This window comes from Crinia signifera, chromosome 1, assembly GCF_055691185.1.
Source record: "Crinia signifera chromosome 1, ASM5569118v1, whole genome shotgun sequence".
In the NCBI taxonomy this organism is placed as follows: domain Eukaryota; kingdom Metazoa; phylum Chordata; class Amphibia; order Anura; family Myobatrachidae; genus Crinia; species Crinia signifera.
In genome coordinates, this window is record NC_139217.1 from 22,510,197 (window position 1) to 22,523,621 (window position 13,425).

Here is a 13,425-nt window from a genome sequence, read left to right on the forward strand (position 1 = left end):
CGGTAGGAACCCCGGTACTTGTTTCCTAGCACGGCGCCCGCGATTTTCATTGTATCAATCGTGGCCACAAAAATCACATCGATCGCATCGCATGCGATGCGATCGATGTGATCGACCCAATTTTTATATTGGAATCAATGTAAAATGGTCCCTGAGACCCGATTTTACATTGATTTCAATGTAAAAAGCCTCAAAACCCCCTTTTTTTTAACCCCCCCCCCCTCATGGTTGAAATGCCACCCCATTGTTAACGCCACCCCACTATTGACGCCAACCCGAAGCGTGGCGAGCGTATCGAGATCGCGAGGGGCGGCGGTACGCGTCCTCCGACCTTTTCATACCCCCTCTATCCACGTCGGCGTGTAGTTGATTTTATAAAGTGTGGTGAGCGCAGCGAGCCACCGAGCCCGAAGCATGGCAAACGCAGTGAGCCCCACGAGGGGACGCGCATAACTTCACAGGTATACGCGTCCCCTCGGGGGGCTCGCTGCGCTCGCCACGCTTCGGGCTCAGTGGCTTGATGCGCTCGCCACACTTTGTAAGATCAACTCCATGCCTACATGTATAGTGGGGGTATGAAAAAGTCAGAGGACGTGTACCGCCGCCCCTCGCGGGCTCGCTGTGTTTGCCACGCTTTTGGTTGGCATTAATAGTGGGGTGGCGTTAACAATGGGGGGCAGTAACCATACTTAATACCCATTACAGGGGCATATACAATGAGAATTTGGCCATATTGGCCGATTTCCCATTGTTTCCTATGTAAAATCGGGTTGATCGCGTCGATCGCATCGCGGGTGGCCCGCGACCGACGCGATCAACACGATCAACACGATTTTAACTTAAAAAGTCAATTAACATGGTTCTCTATGAGAATATCGCATTGATCACGTCGTTCGCATCGCGGGTGGCCCGCGATGGACGCGATCAACGCGATTTTCACTTTTACCGGCAATTAAGCTGGTAATTGACATAAAATCAGGTCCATCGCGTCGAAAGCATGCCTTAAGTACCTTAACTTAAGGCAAGTGATCAACCCCGATGGGCGACGTGCTAGGAAACAAGTACCAGAACCCCTTACACCTTGGATGCATTGTATGCTTACAATATTTTTATCTACGTGAGTCCAATGTATTAGTACATTAGTTATATTGTATTTTTAATGGAAATATTGTGGCAATTTCTAATTCCGATGGAGGTCTCCCCGGGTCCTCACCTCCGGTCCCCAACACTTGCCCTCTCCTCTCCGCACCCACTAACCCTGTCCATCTACCTGAAGTGGAGACGGACAGGGTCCCACTGCCCAGCCGCCGACTGAATGGGATACGTGTGCATGCGAGACGCTCGTGTGTCCCAGTCTAATGGAGTCCCTCTACACCAGCGTTGGCCAGCGGGCAGGTTCTGGCCAGCACCGGTAATGAAAGAGAGGGGCTCCATCTGTAGCTTTAAATTGTAAACTCTGGCTACTAGGCACTCAGCAAAGATTGGGCGGAAATGGGTGGGTTGGGAGAAGGGCATGCAATGGCAGAACTATCTGGGGGAAGATGAGAGATCTATTGGAAGGAGAGAGGGTATAAAATAGAAAAAGGAGCTGTTTCCCAAACCGAAACGTATTGATTAAATTTGACTAAATAAAATTGCCAAGAAACATAGTGTATAGAGTTATAAATAACTACTTATTGTGTATTGTCTTGTCTTTTGGTCAGTGTACGTAGAAACACGCAGCATTGTAAATGTATGTAATTCTTCTATGTTTGTCTGCTGGAGCAAGGAGACGCTCCAATATTTGTACTTGTATGATCTTAACTTAAAAATTTAAATAAAGATATATAAAAAAAAAAAAAAAAGAATATTATAGCAGCAATTTCACCATCATTCTCCCTCAGTCCTTCTATTCCGGTAGGAACCCCTTACACGGTGGACGCACTGTATGATTACATTATTTTTATCTATGTGAATCCAATGAATTAGTACATTTGTTATATTGTTGTCTTTTTATTGGAAATATTGTGCCAATTTCTTTGCTTTCCTTTAAGAAAATATTGATTGTAAATATATGTGACTAAGGTTTAAAGGAAGATCCACCTTCAGTGTCCTCTGCTGAAGAGAAAGACAAAGGGATAGATGTATCAAGCTTTGAAAAGTGATAATTGGAGAGTTATAAGCAACCACCCAATCAACTCCTAACTGCCGTTACAGGCTGGGTTTGAAAAATGACAGGTAGGAGTTGATTGGCTGATTGTTCATTACTCTCCACTTTATCACCGTTTGAAGCAGATTTTTTAAAATTAATGTTTTATTGTTATAATAAATTCACTTGTCGCTTGTATGTGTTATTTTTCTTTTTCTATTACATTTTTATTGTAAATTATTCATTAAAATAATAGCGGGGTACAGAAGGTAAAGAGGAAGGGGGGGGTGTTAAGAAGCAGCAAATGATAAAATACTATTTGTCTCACAAGTCACATCAGACCAGAAAATGCACCAACATTCCAGTCTACAGCCACACATAACAATAATATCAATGTACAATAAAGAAACATATCTACTGAGTACATAGTATAGATAAGTCAGGAGTACTGCTGTATATAGTCGAGTGGCCCATCTTTTCACTATAATGGCCCTTATTCTGGTCGGTGCGGATATATCCGCGTGCGTTCGGGCCGCCGATGTTTTGTGTCTGCGCATGTGCAGAGGCATCTCTGCGCATGTGCGAGCGGGGCGTACGGCCAAATCCCGCATGATATGTGAACACTCCGAACAGGGGGTGGAGAGGGGCGTGAAGGGCTATTTGTGCTCATTACCATATGCATACGCCCCGCGTTTCATGGGCGTTCCCATGCAAACGCTGGGCGTACGTATGGTAATGCGGCCGTGACGCACGTGTATGGGAGGACATATGACATCGCCGGATGTCAGCTGCCCACCAAGATCCCTGCTTTTGCACGGAAAAATGTCCGTGTGGTCTGAGGTTGCGGGAGCTGGTGGAGCACTCGGTCCTGCATTCAATGGTCTGCGACCATCGAATGATGGGGGAGGTTCTCTTACATGGAGGAGGCGTATTCCGTGTAAAATACACGTGCGGTCCGTTCGGCCAGCTTCTTACCGCGTACGGACGGAATTGGCGATCCGTATGGAAGGCGGGGTTTCGCACGAACGGTCCTGGCCGCATAATCGGATCCGGCCGCACCGACCATACAAGCCATTTCATGACTATCGAATTTAGAGAATTAGTGGTTATGTACCTTGTTTTGTATAGCTCCTATGGATGGAATTATATCAGATTTTCATAGTTTAGCAATAACAGCCTTGGTGGCAATAAGGACCAATAACAGTGGCGTAACTTCAAAAATTGTGCCCCCCCCCACCAAAGGTTTCTGGTGCTATATGAATGTCTTACAATACATTTCAGTGTAAGTATCCCTCTGCAAACAACGCTAAGATGCCCAATTTCATGTTATTACATACTTCCAGATATCCTGGATGAGAGTTAATATTTATCTGCGCTAAGTGTTATCCGGGGAGACCCTTATATAAATCCTTTTTATTTAAGGAGATATGTCCTTTTTTATATCAGTTGTCTGACCTGCATATATCCCATATCCGAATTTAAGCGGCTTATCCGCCGGATCAAGTGCAGTCAGAGCTCAATGTGATTATTTATTGGACCTCTCCACTTTATGAATCAACTTATATGATGCAGCCTATACCTGTTCACACAGGGATTGTTACCCAGTAATTAGCAATGTTAACGCTGGGATGAAAATGGCTGTCTTATTTATTATTTATTTTAATAACAGTCATAAGTTTTATAACAGTTTCATAATCCTCAGGGCTAATGAATGAGGGTCTAGGAGTAGTTTGTAATACTACTCTTCTACCAATCCCCCTGTTTATTATACCCGTTAGTAAGTGGTTTACCGCGGGTAGCGCAGTAATTAATAATGTTAATTTAAAATATTACTCATACATCAAGTCACTTTTCATTTTATTTACTGGAGGTGTAATACCAAAACTAACTTGCAATGGGCATCTATCCCCCACCGTGCTATGCTGGCTGGTGGAACTGCTTTACACTTAGCAGCGCGAGTGGCACACAGCGGTATTCCTCAGATCACCCGCAGATATCCGGGGGTCCGTGTATTCATATACATGTACCCTCTCTCTCTGCCGGGCTGCGGAAATTGCTAGTCTATGAGGTAACACTCTGTTATGTGCCGCTGTCAATGTATATGTAGGTCCCGGGTAACACGATATGCGTGTTCCTGGCACTTGCTGCTCACTCGTGCTTGTTCTAGACTCCTATCACTGACATTCACTTATAGGTATCTATACAGTCATAAAGAACATTTACAATCACTGTGGCGTTGTTTGCTAATATATTCCCTATGTGGTACAACTATGCTGACTAAACACACATGTTACATACTCTCTAACTGCCTACGATCGTTTCACTATTGTTTCTTCAAGGATGCCTTGAGGAAGCGATAGTGAAACGATCATAGGCAGTTAGAGAGGATGTAAGGTGTGTGTGATGTGGGGCAGTTGTAACATGTGCAGAAGAGTTACATTTGGGTGGGGTGTGCTGAAACTGAAATCTAAATTGCAGTGTAAAAATAATGCAGCCCATATTTACCCTGCACAGAAACAAAATAACTCTCACAAATCTAACTCTCTATACATGTTACATCTGCTCCACCTGCAGAGTACATGGATTTGCCCATTTTCCAAACAAATTTGTACTGAGCTCATATCTGAATAAGGCCCATAGGGTGGAGAGGAATTTAACATTTAAGGAATTATTGAAAATGCGGTATTGAAGCTACATGTATGGCCGACAAATCAACCTAGCTAGATATAGTTGTCGCACAGTCAAAACCGAACAACCCCTTATGAAGTCCGATTCTGATGAAACGCTTGGGTAAATTCTAGTGTGAAAACATTCTGGGTGACATTTAATAGAGTCCGATTTTGATATTTTGGCGATGATTACGAAACAAAATGGCGTTATCGCATTTTTTTCACAAATCGTCCATTTAATAGGGTGCGCAAAGGGCCGTATATTGTATTTTTTGTTCAGGAATCACACTTTCTTAATGTGCAGAAAAAAAATCGCATTCTGCTCGCATCCAGATGTTTTCGCACAGAAAAGTATACAAATCACTTATTTAATGGCATGAGAAAACAGAAAAATTGCACTTTTGAGGTGTCTATAATTCACACTTTTTTCAGACCAGGTTCTGATGGGCGAATTGGTTAGAGACATGCACAGATCATTGTGATCTGTGCATGTTTCTGGTGTAAAAATAGATTTAAATAAAAAATTGAAAAAAAAAGAGCCGGTCCTGGTTTCATAAAATCACGGGGCAAACCAAATAGAGGTCCCCTGGATTTCATAAAACCCGCACCAGGCTCAATGGCCGGTCCTGGTTCCCAAAATACTGGGGACAAATACGGGGTCCCCCGTATTCCAAGAACCAGCACCGGGCCCAACCAGCCAGCAGGGTAATGCCACAGCCGGGGGAGGCTTTTTATACAAGTCCCCCCGGCCAAAGCATTCATCCCCCTGACCGGTCAGCATGGGCAGTGGTCCTGGGGAAGTGGGGTCCCCCCCTCCAGAACTTACCTGCTCATGCTGAAGCCCAGGGCTGTCCTCGATGCCCCTGGGCTGTGGGCATTGAGCTGATATTTGGTGTAAAAATAGAAAAACTATTGTGTATTGCTGTGACACTACAAGTCCCAGCAAGCCTGCACCACATGCAGGGACTTGGAGAACCACAAGTCCCAGCAGGCGGGGCAATACAGGGCCTGCTGGGACTAGTAGTGCCCCAGCAGTACAAATAGTTTAAAAAATACACACACACACACACACACTTACAGTAAAAATGTATCTCATACGTAGTCCATTCATCCATACTCACCTATGTTGATAGTAGATTGGTACCGTTCTCCTGTAGAGTCCATAGTGGGGTACCTGTGGATAGAAAACATACTCACAGTAACGCTGTTCCCATGGTCCGGTCTTCTGTTTACTTCTGGGGCTCTGCCACCCACCAGCCTATGATGGTTCGGTAAAACCCCCATGCCGGACCATCATTGGCTGGTGGGCGGGCCTAAATAAAAAGTAATAAATAAAAAGTAATTGTGTGACAAAATGTATTTGATTGATGCCAGGATAAACTAAAGCTTCCCCTGTGAAATACACTGATCTTTCACGATTCTTAACACTGTCCAGGGACGGCCTGGGAACAGAAATCAGTCCTGGCATTTTGAGCACACAGACCCACCTGTAGTAGGCGGGACCCTTGCTCGGTGAAGCCGCATGGCAAAACAGTTTTCATGGAACAAAAATATCTTTAGCAACAGTTACAGTATCTGTGCATCATTTCTCATCCTGAGGGTGGGGGTGGGAGAGACAGAGAGAGGGGGGTGGGAGAGACAGAGAAAGGGGGGTGGGAGAGGCAGAGAGGGGGGTCAGATAGAAAGAGGGGGTGGGGGGTGGGAGAGACAGAGAGGGGGTGGGGGGTGGGAGAGACAGACAGGGGGGTGGGGGTGGGAGAGAAGAGACTATAGATAGACAGATGGACAGAGAGTGAGAGAGACAGGACAGAAACCAGGAGGAGGAGGGGGTGGGGTAAATAAAATACACAATAACAATACTACCTTCTACTGTATGATCCCAGCTCCTGAATGTGATGTCTGGATTCAGGTCTCTCCCCACGCTGCTGCCTGCTCCTGCCTCCGAACTGCTGCATGGACTTGCCATCTTCCTCTGTCACTTCATTTAGTTTTCACTTTGTGCTCAAATAAGAGCACAAAGCAAGAGACACCTAGAGGCACCCAGTGATACTGCAGTGAGCAGTGACTGACTGAGAGGAGAGCAGCAGCAGCAGCTGTCTTGTGTACTCCAGCCGGCCAGCACATCCACCCTCTCCTCAGAAAAGACTCAAAAAACTCAAATTCGGCCCAACTGACCATCGGCCCTTCTGGCATTTGCCAGAAGGGCCAGGTGGCCAGCTCGGCCCTGACACTGGCTATCCCCTCTTGGTGTGGGGTTAGTGTATAGTGCCAAAATATCACAGGTCACAAACCTGTAGTTGGGGTTCTATTTTAACCCTTCTATGAGCTTGATAAAGCTGGTGTTGTCTTGAATGTGTGATCTCAGAGAGGAAGGGTGACCCTGCATATAGCTGTTAACATATTGTGATATTGTAAGCTCCACTGGGGCAGGGACTGATGCGAATGTTCAAATATTCTCTGTGTGCGCTATATAAGAAACTGATATGTAAAAAGGGGATAGAGATAAATCCTCAACCAGCGCTAATATATAATAAATATGCAAACTTCCCTTGTATGGGGTTATTCCTTTGTACAGTTTTTCCCTTGAACTTCACAGGGACGTTTTCACATCAGCAAGCCTCAAATGTAGATATATGTGAAAATATAAACATGGGAGATATCATCGCATAAAACTGTATTTAATTTTCACAAAGATATAAAACATGGGGGTACAATGTTAAAGAAAGTTTTCCTTGGTATCTGAATAAGCATACAAAGTGCACTGGGCTATCAGCTTAGGCCTGGAAAGGTAATTACCGGATGGATTGGAACCGTTAGCGAAAACAGTTCAGAAAGACATATGGTAAGTCACATACGGATCCCGGGTCACGCAGGTGCTCTCACAGTCGATGGGTAACTTCCTCTCCTGGGCGTCTGCCTGGCCCTGTGTCCACCAACGCGTTTCGGATCCCTCTGGATCCTTTATCAAGGTGTATGCTTTGAGGGTGTCTGAATCTCTATTTATTTAAAAAGCAGCCAATCGCGGGTGTTCGTTTTCCCGCTCTTTTGCGGGTGTAAATGAAGCTTCTTTCCGGGTGTACATACATCACTTCCGGGTGTGCGCTGGCCGGAATGACGTTCGCGTCACTTCCGGTTTCGGCCAGACACCAGGATGTTTGGTGCGTGCTGCGGGGAGCTGAGTGAGTGCCGCGCGCACTTCCGGTTCCTGTTTCTGGCTCCACTGGGTGTAGTTGAAGCCAGCGCTGAGGTGTATGTAGCATCTATGCTACTTCCGGTTTTTTCAGCGTTGCGATCACGTGATACATGCTACTGAGGGCAAAACATTCTGCCCACATATCAATCCAAAGCAGTTCATATAAAGTCCATATAATTCGTGCAAAGTCCATATAAAGTCCATTTATTTTACTAGGACTCCAAATTATCTATAAATACAAAGAATGAAAGGATGAAAATAGCAGCATGGAATACGGTTTAAAAATGACGGTATAAAAATGGCAATAATCTAAGAAATGTGGATAAAATGATTTATGGGTAAAAGCAGAAGGATAAAATATCATGTGACATCATAAAAACCATTTTAGCTCAAAATCTGCATTTATACCATTTGGTTTGAGCGTATTAAAATTATAGATCATTTGCATTTCTGTTTTAGCAAGTTGAGTATTTAGATCTCTTCTTCTGCTGTTCCCTTCCACGTATTTAATACCCATAAATAATTTAATATGTTTGATGGAGCATGCATGAGTGCTTTTAAAGTGCTGAGAAAGTGAGTGTGTTTCCACACCCTTTTCAATGTTCCGTATATGTTCACTCATGCGTACTTTCAAAGGACGTGAAGTTCTACCAATATAATATTTTTCACATGAGCACCCGATCAAATAAATAACATTTTTGACATTGCAGGTTATGAACTCTTCAATTTTTTGTTCTTTGCCATTAATGTTAACTTTTTCCACCTTTTTCTCGCCCTTAATGTTAATGCATGCTTTACACGACCCGCACCTGTGAAAACCTCTTGTGCGGATCCCTCGCCTTAAGGTGTTGCTGGAATGCATGCTGCGGGTCAGTTTGTTCGCTAGGTTCGGGGCTTTCCTATAAATAAATGAAGGATTTATTGGTATTTCATTTCCAATAACAGGGTCCTTTTTCAGAAGGTGCCAATGTTTTTTTATTGAATATTCGATTTTTTTATGTTGACTATTATAGTCTGTGATGAAGGCCCATTTCTTGTCGTCCTTCTTTTTTGTCATCGGATTTTTGTTTTTCAATAGACTTGATCTTTCTATAATATCTACTTTTTCCATTTCTTTTTTTACAATGTTGTTCTTATATCCACTTTCCACAAATTTCTCAGCCATGATTTTAACTTGTTCTTTATAAATAGTTTCGTCCGTACAGTTGCGTTTGAGGCGTTTAAACTGTCCCTGAGGGATGCAATTGAGCCAGTTTTTGTGGTGGCAACTGTCTAAGTGGATGTAACTTTGTGAGTCTGTGGGTTTATTGAATGTTTTTGTTTTTAAAACACCTCCTTCCTCATAAATAGTTATGTCTAAAAAGTCCACAGACACATTGCTTATGTTAAAACTGAATTCGATGTTAAAAGGATTGTCATTAAGAAAAACACAAAAATCGTCTAAAAGGGCACGGCTTCCTTTCCATAAAAACAACACATCATCAATGTAGCGGGCCCAGGACACCAGGTTCGCTCTGAAAGGGGTGTCCGACCATATATACTCCGACTCCCACTGTCCCATGAATAAGTTCGCGTAACTCGGAGCGAACCTGGTGCCCATTGCAGTTCCGACCCGCTGCAAATAAAAATCTCCTTTAAACATAAAATAGTTATTGTTAAGAATAAAATATACTCCTTTTACTAAAAATTCTTGGAGAGTGGAGTCTAAAGTGCTTTTCTTAAGTGCATTAGTGATGGCTTCGATTCCATGTTGGTGATTAATCACAGTATAAAGTGATTTGACGTCCACCGTCACTAAAAGATACCCCTCTGCCCATTCGTAGTGGGGAATTTTTTGCAGTAAGTCTTTTGTGTCCTTTAGGTGTGATTTATTCAAGAGGACCAGGGGCTGTAGAAAAAAATCTATAAACTCCGATAGATTTGATGTGATTGACTCCATTCCGGATACAATCGGACGCCCTGGAGGTACCAGGGGGTCCTTATGTATTTTGGGTAATACATATAATACTGGAGTCATGGGTTCTGTTATCCATAAAAAACTGGCTTCCTTCTCCGTTAAAGTGCCGTTCTTTTGAAAGATGTCTAAAAGGATCTTTAGATTTTCCATTATCTTTTTTGTGGGGTCCGATCTTAACTTTTGGTACGTCTCGGTATCCCCTAGCTGCCTATATACTTCTGTTTCATATTTTTCTGTATCCATCACCACCACCCCTCCCCCTTTGTCAGCGGGTTTAATGGTGATGGTGTTGTTCTCTTTCAAAGTTTTCAGACTCTCTCTCTCCTTACGTGTTAAATTATATTTGGTTCCTGTAGTTTCCATCCTTCTTATGTCTTCCTGTACAGAGATGCTGAATGTTTCCACCCAGCTTCCCTTTACGTGGGATGGAAAAAAGATGGACTTTGGTTTGAATTGAGATCTGTATTCTGTCTGGTCTTCTTCAGTGTTAATGGATTCCTGTCCCAAGAAGAATTTTTTTAAGCAAATCTTACGGACAAATTTGTTTATGTCTACGAATGTTTGAAATTTATTTATGTTGGCCGTCGGAGCGTATTTTAATCCTTTCTCTAGGATATTAGTTTCTTCTTTTGATAGAATATGACTGCTAAGATTAAAAATTTTAACCTTGCTGATAATTGTAGGATTTTCGTTGGGTTCCTTTGACTCTTTTTGCTTTCTTTTCTTGTTTTTATTCTTTCGTTTGTTCGCTGTTTTTCTTTTCCCCCCCCGTGTGCCTCTATGTACGTTTTTTTTTATCTGAGATGATAACCGTCTCGTTTCCCTAAAAAATGAGTTGATTCTCGATCTCTAAGAGGGGAGTACCTGTTTGAGTTCACCCTTCTCCACTCTGAGTTGTTGTGTCTATCTCTCTGATGAGGCCGGTCTTCTCGCCATGTTTGTCGATTTCTATTTTCTCGTTGATGAGGATTATTGCTAAAGTAATCATCCTTTTTGAAGTGATCGTAATTTTCATATCTCACTCTGTGGTTATCGAATTTTTGGTGGATTTCCTGTGTTTTTCTTGGTTTTACGTTCTCTCTTCTAAATTGTACTTTCTGAGTCGGAATGTTTTTGATTATATCCCTACGTTTGGGATAGTTTCTTTCGATTGAAGAATACTCTGGCCTCTTTCTATCCCCTTCTACTGTTTTTTCAGATGGTTTAGGTGTGCTATAGGGGCAAGTTGCATCATGTTCGATTTCTGATGTAGAAAAATCATCTTCCGAATCTGAAGCGCCATCCTGAGCATCTTTTTTATCTCTAATGAATTTGCGCATCTTTTTATCCACCAGGGCTCTCTCGTTCTTTTTGATGCTAGTTTCTACCCGGGCCTCCAAAGTCTTGTATTCGGGCATATTTTCGAAGGGAGCGATCAAGTCCTTATAGATTTTGATTTCCTCGTCAAGTCTAACCAGGTCTTTCCTCCTTTCTTCTATTATAAGTGACATCAGTTGAAAAGAGCAGCTGAAGGTTATCTTATGCCATTCATCTTTAAAATTCTGTGAAGATGTGCTGAAAGATGCTTTTTTGTGTATTTTTAAGCCCTTTGGTATGAGTTGGTGGGCTTTATACTGTTCTAAGGTCACGGTTTCCCACCAAGCTCTATTTTCCTTTAGCATGACCTGTTCTAGTTTTTTCATGAGAACGAGAGAGCCCTGGTGGATAAAAAGATGCGCAAATTCATTAGAGATAAAAAAGATGCTCAGGATGGCGCTTCAGATTCGGAAGATGATTTTTCTACATCAGAAATCGAACATGATGCAACTTGCCCCTATAGCACACCTAAACCATCTGAAAAAACAGTAGAAGGGGATAGAAAGAGGCCAGAGTATTCTTCAATCGAAAGAAACTATCCCAAACGTAGGGATATAATCAAAAACATTCCGACTCAGAAAGTACAATTTAGAAGAGAGAACGTAAAACCAAGAAAAACACAGGAAATCCACCAAAAATTCGATAACCACAGAGTGAGATATGAAAATTACGATCACTTCAAAAAGGATGATTACTTTAGCAATAATCCTCATCAACGAGAAAATAGAAATCGACAAACATGGCGAGAAGACCGGCCTCATCAGAGAGATAGACACAACAACTCAGAGTGGAGAAGGGTGAACTCAAACAGGTACTCCCCTCTTAGAGATCGAGAATCAACTCATTTTTTAGGGAAACGAGACGGTTATCATCTCAGATAAAAAAAAACGTACATAGAGGCACACGGGGGGGGAAAAGAAAAACAGCGAACAAACGAAAGAATAAAAACAAGAAAAGAAAGCAAAAAGAGTCAAAGGAACCCAACGAAAATCCTACAATTATCAGCAAGGTTAAAATTTTTAATCTTAGCAGTCATATTCTATCAAAAGAAGAAACTAATATCCTAGAGAAAGGATTAAAATACGCACCGACGGCCAACATAAATAAATTTCAAACATTCGTAGACATAAACAAATTTGTCCGTAAGATTTGCTTAAAAAAATTCTTCTTGGGACAGGAATCCATTAACACTGAAGAAGACCAGACAGAATACAGATCTCAATTCAAACCAAAGTCCATCTTTTTTCCATCCCACGTAAAGGGAAGCTGGGTGGAAACATTCAGCATCTCTGTACAGGAAGACATAAGAAGGATGGAAACTACAGGAACCAAATATAATTTAACACGTAAGGAGAGAGAGAGTCTGAAAACTTTGAAAGAGAACAACACCATCACCATTAAACCCGCTGACAAAGGGGGAGGGGTGGTGGTGATGGATACAGAAAAATATGAAACAGAAGTATATAGGCAGCTAGGGGATACCGAGACGTACCAAAAGTTAAGATCGGACCCCACAAAAAAGATAATGGAAAATCTAAAGATCCTTTTAGACATCTTTCAAAAGAACGGCACTTTAACGGAGAAGGAAGCCAGTTTTTTATGGATAACAGAACCCATGACTCCAGTATTATATGTATTACCCAAAATACATAAGGACCCCCTGGTACCTCCAGGGCGTCCGATTGTATCCGGAATGGAGTCAATCACATCAAATCTATCGGAGTTTATAGATTTTTTTCTACAGCCCCTGGTCCTCTTGAATAAATCACACCTAAAGGACACAAAAGACTTACTGCAAAAAATTCCCCACTACGAATGGGCAGAGGGGTATCTTTTAGTGACGGCGGACGTCAAATCACTTTATACTGTGATTAATCACCAACATGGAATCGAAGCCATCACTAATGCACTTAAGAAAAGCACTTTAGACTCCACTCTCCAAGAATTTTTAGTAAAAGGAGTATATTTTATTCTTAACAATAACTATTTTATGTTTAAAGGAGATTTTTATTTGCAGCGGGTCGGAACTGCAATGGGCACCAGGTTCGCTCCGAGTTACGCGAACTTATTCATGGGACAGTGGGAGTCGGAGTATATATGGTCGGACACCCCTTTCAGAGCG

At 42.5% G+C, this 13,425-nt stretch overlaps 1 long non-coding RNA gene across 2 annotated transcripts in view; it reads right to left on the reverse strand.

Annotated features, from left to right (window-relative positions):
* Positions 1–13,425, reverse strand: part of LOC146072146 (uncharacterized) — a 40,910-nt gene that overhangs the window by 1,983 nt on the left and 25,502 nt on the right. Inside the window, exon 3 of one of the 2 annotated variants that reach the window (XR_014472987.1) lies at positions 5,919–5,971. The exons of the other annotated variant lie outside the window; for it this stretch is intronic. This is a non-coding gene — a long non-coding RNA (uncharacterized LOC146072146). The remainder of the gene's footprint in view (positions 1–5,918; positions 5,972–13,425) is intronic. 2 annotated transcript variants of the gene reach the window in all.